Raw genomic sequence first — 11,332 nt, 5'->3', positions numbered from 1 at the left:
CAGTGGAAATATAAACAAACAAGTAGAAAGCTAATCTAAATACAAAACAAGAAATGCAAACCAAGCTACACAATCATTTAACGTGGTTCGGAGATTAGGGCTCCTACTCCACAACTGTCCGTAAGGTGGACGATTCCGATCCGTTGGTGGATGACTCCCCGGCAAATTCCGGCTAGCTCACGTAGCTCCTTGTGGGTGGAGAAATCTCACCACAACTCTCACAAGAACACTTGAGACGCTAGAGCACAGGTAGACTACTAATAGGGGTTAACCACCTCTATTTCGTCAACCTCAACTAAGCTCCATAGGTTGGAAAATCCCGCCTACCAGTCGACTGCCAAAACCATCAGTAGACTGCCCTCTATGGAAATTCGATCGTTACAACCCAACGTCTCGATACTAGCCCTCTGTTCGCTCCCAGTCGACTGGTGCAGTCAACTGCACCAGTCGACTGGTGCAGTCAACTGTACCAGTCGACTGATGAAACCACCAGTCGACTAATGAAACCACCAGTCGCCTGCTACAGTACTACTACAGTAATGCTACAGTAAACCCTAATCCTAGGATTTAGCCCCCGAGTGCATTCACTCAGCACTCGTCCTCACCCGACCAACCTAGACCTAGCCTTCTAGCCTCCTCCATCAGTCTTGCATCCCTCGGATGTCTCCCCATCCTTCACGTCTTGCCTTCTGGAGCTTCCATTGTTGGTTGGCCCTAGGAAGATCGTACCGGTTCCACTGTACAAAAATTTTATACAAGTGTCGAACCTTTCCTAAACAACCTATTGTGTTCTTTAGAAGTTAAATTAGGAATCGCAAATGGAATTTAACATTATTGATTCCAAATTTAACTTATATGTTCTTAATGGTTTAGACTTAGATCGCAAGCGGAACTTAACACTATTGATCCAAGTCCAACCTATGTTACAAAGTTAATTAAATATTTATTTCTAAAATTGGCTCTCAGGTCAAACATGGCGAGGCACTAGGCCTTCTTGGGTATGGGATCATCCACCACTGCCTCGACAAAACCTTTAATAGAAATTCAATATTTAATTTCCTAAAATAACATTAGGTTTAACCAAAAAGAACAATTGAATCACAAATTCAAAAAATAAAACAAAAGAAACACAAATTCGAAACAAATTCAAAAACTCTAGAATCATATGCCTCTTGCGTTTGGTATTTCCAAAAATAACTATACAAAGAAAACTAGTATGATGCTGAAAATAATTACTAGTTATACCTTTCTTTGTAAGCAAATAACCTCTTGATCTTCTACCGTATTTCTCTTCTAATCTCGGACGTTGTGTGGGCAACGATCTTCTGATATGAGAACCACCCAAGCCCTTCTTCTCCTAGCAAGTTTCAGCCACCACAAAAACTCCAAGAGATGTGAGGTTCGGCCACCACCACCAAGCTCCAAGGGATGCTAGAAACAAAGTCTCCTTTCTCTCCTTCTTCTCCTAGCTAGAACCGGCCACCATGGATTTCTCTTGTGTTGATGTCGTCGGCCACAAAGGAGGAAGAGAAGAGAAGGAGAAGAGACCCTAGGGCCGGCCACACCAAGGAGGAAAAGAGAGGAAGAAAATAGAATAGAGTCGTTTGCAATGAAGGCACCTCTACCCCCTCTTTTATAATCCTTGGTCTTGGCAAATAAGGAAATTTAAATAAAAACTTCCTTAATTCTTTTGCCATGAAAAAAAATTAATTAATTAAAATTAAATTCCTTTTCTCACATATCATGGCCGGCCACTTTAAACTCCAAAACAAGGAGAGTTTTAATTAACACAAGAATTAAAACTTCCTAATTTATTTCCAAAAATTTATAAAAAATTTCTCCAATAATTTTTCCCTTCATGGTGGTTTGTAAAAAAGAAATTTTATAAATTAAAATCTTTCTTTTAAATATGTGGATGATTTCCAAAAAGGAAAGTTATTTCTAAAAATTAAAATCTCCTTTCAATCTACAAATAAGGAAAGATATCAAATCTTTTCTTAATCTTTTGTAGAAACTTATAAAAGGGAATATTTAATTTTTTAAACTCTCTTTTAAATCATGAACGTGGTTAAAAAGAAAAGTTTTCTTAAAATTAAAATCCACCTTTCAATCTACAAATAAGAAAAGATTTCAAATCTTTTCTTAATCTTTTGTAGAAAGCTATAAAAGGAAAGATTTAAATTTTAAACTCTCTTTTAAAACCATGATATCCACATTAAAAAAAAATTTAAATAAAAATAAAATCCCTTTTAATATGGTCGGCCAATCAAGCTTGGGCTCCAAGCCATAGCCGGCCAATTAACTTGGCTCAATCCTTTGATCTTGGCCGACCCTAGCTTGGATTTCAAGCTAGCTTGGCCGACCCCATTAGAATGGGTAAGAAGGTGAGTATAGGTGGGTATAATTCTCTATATACAAGAGGCTACGATAGGGACCGAGAGGACGAATTGGTTTTGGTCTCCCGATGAAATTAAACTTCCCGTGTTCGCCCCGAACACACAACTTAACTTCATCAATAATAATTCATACCACTAAAGAATTATTATTGAACTACCGCACCAATCCCAAATTACATTTTGGGCTCCTTCTTATTATGAGTGTGTTAGTCTCCCTGTGTTTAAGATGTCGGATGCCCACTAATTAATTGAGTTACTAACAACTCATTTTAATTAATATCTCAGTCCAAGAGTAGTATCACTCAACCTTATCGTCATGTCGGACTAGGTCCACCTGCAGGGTTTAACATGACAAACCTTATTAGCTCCTCTTGGGTGTTGGACCCCGTGGTAGTTTTGATGTGATCAACCAAGTTGGTTAGGTCTTGCGTTGTATTTGATCCCTGTGTCTGAGTGTGCAGGAGCTTAGGAACACAGGAAGTCGAGCGGAAGACGCAGCTAGCGAGAAGGACGGCACGGGAAGGGAGCCGACGGGCTCGGTGCGTCCGAAGGACGAGAGAGCTGCGGAAGAGTACTCCGGTGGGCGTGAAGAGCATGCGCGATGTTCGAGGAACGTTAAGCCGGGACGGAAGGCTGCTCGAGGAAGGCCGGAAATCGGGTTCGGGTGAGCCCTATTTCGGTTGGCCACAATCACCCAAAAGATCGGAGCATCGGAAGTCGCAACAAGCTGGAAACGAAGTCAAAGGAGCTGAGCTGCCAGCTTGGAGGCGCCTCCAACCTGACTGGAGGCGCCTCCAGCTTGAAGGCGCCTTCAACCAGGTTGAAGGCGCCTTCAGCCAGGCTGGAGGCGCCTTCAACAGGTCAGATTTGATCGTTTGCGTTGCGGATAAAGTTTTATCCGCTGACCGAGCTGGAGGCGCCTTAAACCTTGGTGGAGGCGCCTTCGACCCTCAGGATAGACTTTCCAGGAGCTATATAAAGGCCCCTGGAGCTAGGAATGAATGAACAACTTAAGCAATCAATCTGTTAGCAATTCCTAAGCAACTAGTGAGCTACAAAAGTGTAAAAGGCTTCTCCGCCTTCAGAGAAGGAGAATTTTCTTACTGTGCTCTTTTCTACTGTCCTGGATTAACAACCTCCTTGGTTGTAACCACGTTAAATCCCTGAGTCTATTTTCTGTTCCTGTTTCTTTTTATGTTTCATTAATTTAGTTGCTATTATTATTGCTGTTTTAAATTCTGAGTTAAAATCCGAGGAGGGTATAGTTTGTTTTTGTTTTCACCAATTCACCCCCCTCTTGCCGGTCTCCGCTGCACCAACAAGTGGTATCAGAGCCTGATCGCCTCAGAAGGACTAACCGCCAACTTAAGCACTACGATCAAGACGATGGCCGGAGCGAACATTCATCCCCCGAAATTCGACGGAGACTTCGCCACATGGAAGCGCAAAATGGAGGTATTTTTTAAAACGGATTTTGATATTCTTATTACAATGAAATATGATTTTGCAGCACCGAAAGACAAAGAAGAAAACACATGGAGCAAGAAGGAGCAAGCCGATTTCGTCGCCAACGGAAAGGCAGAGTTCCACCTGCTCAGTGTGCTGCCGCCGCAGGAGGTAAATCGAATCGGAAGCTACGACTCAGCGAAAGATCTCGAAGCTAGCGAAGCGCGATATCCTCTGGAACCAGTTAACGAACCTCCGGATAAACCAAGGCGAGAAGGTAGCGCAACTCCAAGCGAGAATCAAGGAGCTGATAACGCAACTAATGAACCTTGGAGAAGAGGTAACCAACCGGGATTCCATCTGATACGCGCTCAATGCCTTCCCGAGAACTCCAGAGTGGGCCTCTTTAGTAGATGCGTATTACATCTCTAAGGACCTCGAGGTAAGTACTTTAGAACAATTATTTTCCACTTTTGAACTTCACGAATCTCAAGTTTCAGAACCCAACGGAGCAGAGAAGACAAGTCAGAACATTGCCTTAAAGGTAAAGATGAACAATTCTGACTCCGAAGCCTCAATCGACGAATCCGAAGCGGCACTACTGGTAAGACGCTTCAATAAATTTTTTAGTACTAACAAATTTAAATCGCAGAGGCATCATCGAAAGAAAAGGAATGTTCGCTGTTACAACTGCAACGAAGAGGGGTACATCAAAGATGACTGCCCAAAGCTAAAGAGAAAGGAGAAAAAAAGGGCAAAGCCAAAATACAAGAAACCAGAACCCTCAAAGCACAAGAATCTGAAGGCTACTTGGTCAGATTCGTCAACCTCCGAATCGGAAGTCAAAGAATTCTCGGGACTAGCACTGATGGCCAACCATCAGAAAGAAGAAACGTCCAGCTCAGAGATGAGCATCGATGAAGGGGGAGGAACATCAGAAGAAGAAAGCAGCAGTGAAGGGGGAGCGTCACCAGACCAGGTAAGTAAGGTACGCAATCTAATCCCAACTCAATCTTTCAAATTTATCAAGTCTCTTTCTAAAGAGTTAGATCAATTAGAAAAAGAGAATCCTGAACTAAAGTTGAACTTAGCAAGAGCATGCCCGTTAGAAATGTATGATCATCTAAAATCAGAAAATGAAAATTTAAAATTAGAAATTGAAAAATTGAAAAATGATGCATGCTTAAAGAAATTTCCAAAGTCAAAAATTAGAACTTATGGTAAATTAAATTAGTATATAAGGAAGCATCAAGGTCAACTTAGAAAAATACCAAGAAACTATGTACCCCCTAGATTTTTGAATAATCCTGTAGGAAGGAACCTCTATTGGGTTTCAAAATCTGTGCTTAATTAATTTTTCAAAAATTAAAAGCTTAAAGTGAGAAAATTAAACATTGAAATTCTTTATGGAAGCTTTGTCTAAGGAAGTGGTTGTTGCTCCAATAACCAAGAAGACCTAGTGCCTCGCCACAACCTGGAAGCTAAAATATTGGAAGAAAATGTTTAATTAACTTTTTGAAAAAGCATTAAACTAGAATCAAATAATGCTTTAACAGTTTTTAAATCTTTTTAAATTTCTAAAAAGTCAGATTGTGAAAATTAAAAAAAAAATGACTTTCAAATTTTTTATTGACTTAGAAAATTTTTTCTGAAAATTCAAAAAATTTGACTTAGAATTTTTTTTGGGAAAAATTCATTTTGACTTAGAAATTTTTTTAAAATAATTCATATTGAGGTAGAAAATTTTTTCTGAAAATTCAAAATTTTGATTTAGAAATTTTTTAGAAAAATTCATTTTGACTTAGAATTTTTTTTTAAAAAAAAAAAAATCATATTGACTTAGAAAATTTTTTTAAATTCAAGAAAGTTGACTTAGAAATTTTGTTTGGAAAAATTCGTTTTAACTTAATTTTGCCTTAGAAGATTATTTTTTTTAATGACTTAGAAATTTTTTTTGGAATTCATTTTTAACTTAGAATTTTTTTTTTAAAAAAAAAATCTATACATTTCACTTAACTTAAGTTATTTGTTTCATATTTTCTTAACCCTATTTTTGCTGTGATCAAAGGGGAGAGAAAAGTACAAGTTTAGGGGGAGTTAGAAACAATATTAAAATTTCTGTTATTATTTTTATAAAAAGTGTTGCAATTTTACTAATTGCAAAAATTATGTTTAACTTGTCAGGTTAGTAATTTACCTTTAAAATTACTATTTATGTCTATGTTGTCCCTAACTTGAACTTGGGTTGATGCACATCAAAAAGGGGGAGATTGTTGGACCCCGTGGTAGTTTTGATGTGATCAACCAAGTTGGTTAGGTCCTGCGTTGTATTTGATCCCTGTGTCTGAGTGTGCAGGAGCTTAGGAACACAGGAAGTCGAGCGGAAGACGCAGCTAGCGAGAAGGACGGCACGGGAAGGGAGCCGACGGGCTCGGTGCGTCCGAAGGACGAGAGAGCTGCGGAAGAGTACTCCGGTGGGCGTGAAGAGCGTGCGCAACGTTTGAGGGACGTTAAGCCGGGACGGAAGGCTGCTCGAGGAAGGCCAGAAATCGGGTTCGGGTGAGCCCTATTTCGGTTGGCCACAATCACCCAAAAGATCGGAGCATCGGAAGTCGCAACAAGCTGGAAACGAAGTCAAAGGAGCTGAGCTGCCAGCTTGGAGGCGCCTCCAACCTGACTGGAGGCGCCTCCATCTTGAAGGCGCCTTCAACCAGGTTGAAGGCGCCTTCAGCCAGGCTAGAGGCGCCTTCAGCCTGATTGGAGGCGCCTTCAACAGGTCAGATTTGACCGTTTGCGTTGCGGATAAAGTTTTATCCGCTGACCGAGCTGGAGGCGCCTTAAACCTTGGTGGAGGCGCCTTCGACCCTCGGGATAGACTTTCCAGGAGCTATATAAAGGCCCCTGGAGCTAGGAATGAATGAACAACTTAAGCAATCAATCTGTTAGCAATTCCTAAGCAACTAGTGAGCTACAAAAGTGTAAAAGGCTTCTCCGCCTTCAGAGAAAGAGAATTTTCTTACTGTGCTCTTTTCTACTGTCCTGGATTAACAACCTCCTTGGTTGTAACCAGGTTAAATCCCTGAGTCTATTTTCTGTTCCTGTTTCTTTTTATGTTTCATTAATTTAGTTACTATTATTATTGCTGTTTTAAATTCTGAGTTAAAATCCGAGGAGGGTATAGTTTGTTTTTGTTTTCAGCAATTCACCCCCCTCTTTCCGGTCTCCGCTGCACCAACATTGGGGACATTATCAACTTAGATTACTAGGACATAGTTTCCTTCTATAATTAACAACACACACTATAAGTAATATCATTTCTCAACTTATCAGACTTATTGATTTATCAAGCTAAATCTCACCTTTTGATTAGTTAAAGAAATAAATATTAAATATATGTGTTTGTTATTATATTAGGATTAAGAGCACACACTTCCATAATAACTAAGGACTTGTTCTTTTATTAAGTCAGTATAAAAAGAACTTTCCTTAAATGGTCCTGCTCAATACACTTAGAGTGTATTAGTGTAATTTATTAGTCAAGATAAACTAATACCTAATTACACTACGACTATTCCAATGGTTTGTTCCTTTCCATCTTAGTCGTGAGCTACTGTTTATAATTTATAAAGAACCGATAACACGATCTCCTGTGTGTGACACCACACACCGTGTTATCTACAATATAAATTAATTGAGCGACCACACTTAGTATATATAAATGTAGATAATTGACCAATGTGATTCTTATTTCTAAATAAATGTCTATACAAAAGCTAGGCTTTTAGTATATACTCTAACATCCATCGACCTTGTCATTATTGTCGGGTCTTCCTTTGCCAAGAGGTCACGCCTCCGGGACTTCATCCATCGCCAAGTCACACTTGGACTTACGTTGCCAAGACTACATGCTTGGACTTACACCGCCAAGACTCATTCTTGGACTTTCCTCCTTTGCCAAGATCACACATGGACTTTCCTTATTGTATTTATATCCTGCACACTCATAATGCATATCAAATACAACAATAAACCTAACTTAAACCTTTGCCCAAACATCAAAACTTAGGGTACCCAAATTTCTCCAACAAAGTATACCAGAGTCCAGGGACAGGGATGAGGGGTTGTGAGGAACTGGCCATAAAAAATAGACTCGGCGAAGAACAACGGATAGATTGGAACAAGAAAAAAAGAGGGAGCTTATAGGAAAGATCTCCGGAGAAGAAGAGAAAGTGAATCGTCGCGGAGGAGCACGAAGACGAAGGCACGCGAAATGGAGAAGATGGTGATGCATGAGAGGTTTATAAACCTCACGGTCGATCGACCTGACCTGTCTAATCTAGGATTGCAAAAAACTAGGAGATGATCTAGCTGTTGAATTCGAAAAGGTGTCTGTCACGTCGCCAGTGGATATTCGCTTGTCACATCAAACGTGCAACGGTACAAAGGAGGGCACGTGGCGCTCAATCACTGGGAGTCATTAATGAGACTTAATTAAAAGGTATGATCGTGTGCTCGGCCATAATGATCAGAGATTTACATGATTTTCAAGAAATCTGGAAGACATCAAGACATTCAGCCGAAGAGGCACAAGGAAATTAAGGAGAAAGTTCGCCAAGTGTTGTTGATCATCGTCCCGATCGAGCATAGATAAGGGATTGTCACATTGACAAACGGCCGAGGAATAATCTGCATTGAAAGGCATGGTCCGAGTGGCAGTTACAAACCTAGCCTGGCGATACGAAGCCGAACAGCGAAATCGTGGAAGCCACCAGAGATTCTACTGGTCCAGTCAGTCAAACTTGCAACCTTCTTCGACAAGACTTCAGGGGGAGTCTTGTGATGTGGAGATAGAGAGGCCTACCTGGCACAGGGTCAACTGTGAGGGTGGAGTTCAAAGTCAAGATGGTTAATGCCTGGGTGTCAAATGGTCGAACGGAGGACAATTAAAATAGTCGGTCAGGCTATCAGGGCTCAACCGATGGGAGACATGTCTGAGCAGACCTCCAGTCCAGCTCGAGATGATATGTATGATAGCCGATACTCAATACGGAGTAGCAGGACACCGAGGGAGACCGGATAGCTGGTCCAAATGGGGGAGGACAGGTTGCTACATAGTCATCACATGGAAGAGCAACTGAGGTCGACAGAGCGGAGGGGTCCCGGTTGAGCGGCTACCCCGCTCAGCCAAGCAACGGGACTTGGCCATGGATGGAGCCGAGTCCCGACTGAGCGGCTACCCTACTCGACTTAGCAACGAGACAACTGTAGTATCTCTCGATATCTTTTTAGGAGGTAGTGCCGCTGACACGAGACATGGTCGACAGGCGGATCATATGACGGAAGCTTCTACTGTCTCGTCAGGGATATGCATGCCTTGTTAAGGTATATTGTGAGAGGTACTTTCTTGACAAGTCATTTCATAGGACATATCAGAGAGCATGCCTATACCTCGAGAAGCGTGCATGTCGCCTACAAGGCTCTATATAAAGGGGGTCCATCACTAGCGGAGGTACACGTTATTACTGTTTGGTGCTAGTTCTACTATTGCTCCACTTCCGGTGATTGACTTGAGCGTCGGAGGGCCAACGCCAGGGACCCCTTCCCTGGCTCGGCACTAACGTTACTTATTTTGCAGAGAAGAGCGAGATCTACAGTTGGTCAGCGAAGCCACCACATCTCCGATTTTCTACCTTCCCTCTTTCGAACAGGATCAAATACAAAATACAAATGAATTGAGTTTCAATGATTACTAGGCTTAGCTACTTAACACTATAAAAAAAACAAGTTTACTGATGGAAATATCCGTCGGCATTCCATCGGTATATACTTGTATCGACGGATTTCCGACGGAAAAACAACCATCAGGAGAGCATATGTTGGAAATATGTTTTCCGACAGAATAAGGAATTCAGTCATTAATATTTTACTGACGGAATTATAATTCCATCGTTAAAGTTGCTGGAAATACTATACCAGCAATCGGGTGACCTCCGACGAAAAATATTTTTTCGTCAGCAAACAACAAAAAAAATAGCCGATTTTACCAACGGAATCACTTTATTTTGTCAATAAACTATCAAAATATTGACAGAATTTAGTATTTTCATTGGTGTTTATTTTTGATAATCACCGATGAAAATTATATTTCGTCGGTATTCCGTCGGAAATCGAAAAAAAAATTACAAGTTCAATATGTTTACACGCTATTCACTATATACAATTTCCAAATATACAAAAAAAATGATAGATCTGCTACCTTAGCGGCCCCCTAGTACCGGCCCTACGGATATGGATGGAGGTATATGCAAGTACACAGGCATACGCGCACTAGGTCATCAGTTTCTGAGAATCGACCCCTGACCATTATGCCAAAGATGTCATGAGCCACCGTCTACGTTACGCCCTGGGGGCATTTCCAAATATACAAAAAGCATCACAGACGATGTCTTATACATACAATCCACACATATAGATAGATCAAATATAATCCACATACATCATATAACAATCACACACAAATAATTACACTTACAAAATTCACACATAAAAACATATTCCATATATCTTAATGATTTATTCTTCTTCGTACAATTCATATAAGTACAAATAAACTAACTGATCTTGTCTGAATGAGGGAAGCTGGAAAGCCGGGGATGGGGTGACTACTGACGGGATGAAGACCTCAATCCTACAAAACAAAACCAAACCAGGGAAGGAGTCCCTGCCGTTGGCCCTCCAACGCTCAAGTTAGGATCAGGAAGAGAGAATGAGTAATCAAGAAATAGATAAATCTCGCCTTTCCTCATACTTGGCGTACCCTTTTATACCCCTCTTTGTGATCGTTCATCTGCCCTTATTTAATGAAATTAATTGCCAGAAGAAGGCTTCTTTGTCTTAACTTCCGTGCGATAATAGATGGAGTGTTCTTCTTTGTCTTGACTTCTTCATATTTAATGATAGACGGAGTGTTCTGTTTTGTTTTCTCGTTCCCTCCTGTGTAATGTCATTCCTTGCGCCGGACGGGTGGTCTGAGTGGCTCGTTTTCCTGTCGACCAAAACAACCGGCTACGGGTTTGTGCAGCCATCCCTTCTAATTAAGTTTATTAAATGCTATCCGGTAACTGCATGCCACGTGCCCCTCTTTCTGTTGTCGCACGCTTGACAAGACAGGTGGATATCCTCTGCTGACATGACTAGTGCCTTTTTGAATTCCACGGTCAGATCTTCTTTTAGGTTTTCAAAACCTTGGATCGGACGGTTGAGAGCAACTGACCGTGAGGTTTATAAGCCTCGCGTGTGCCATCATCTTCTCCACTTCGTGCCTTTGTCTTCGAGCTTCGCCGCTGTGGCATTCCGCTTCTTCGCCGGTGGTCTGCCTGTACTCTGGTGGTCTCCCTGTAAGCTTCTTTGATCGATTTTGTGTGATCTTTCTTGGAAGGTTCTTCGATCGATTCAGTTTAGTGTTTGTTTATCGTTCATCTTCGATCTTG

This window comes from Zingiber officinale, chromosome 8A (genome assembly GCF_018446385.1).
Source record: "Zingiber officinale cultivar Zhangliang chromosome 8A, Zo_v1.1, whole genome shotgun sequence".
In the NCBI taxonomy this organism is placed as follows: Eukaryota; Viridiplantae; Streptophyta; class Magnoliopsida; order Zingiberales; family Zingiberaceae; genus Zingiber; species Zingiber officinale.
This window is presented reverse-complemented; position numbering follows the sequence as displayed.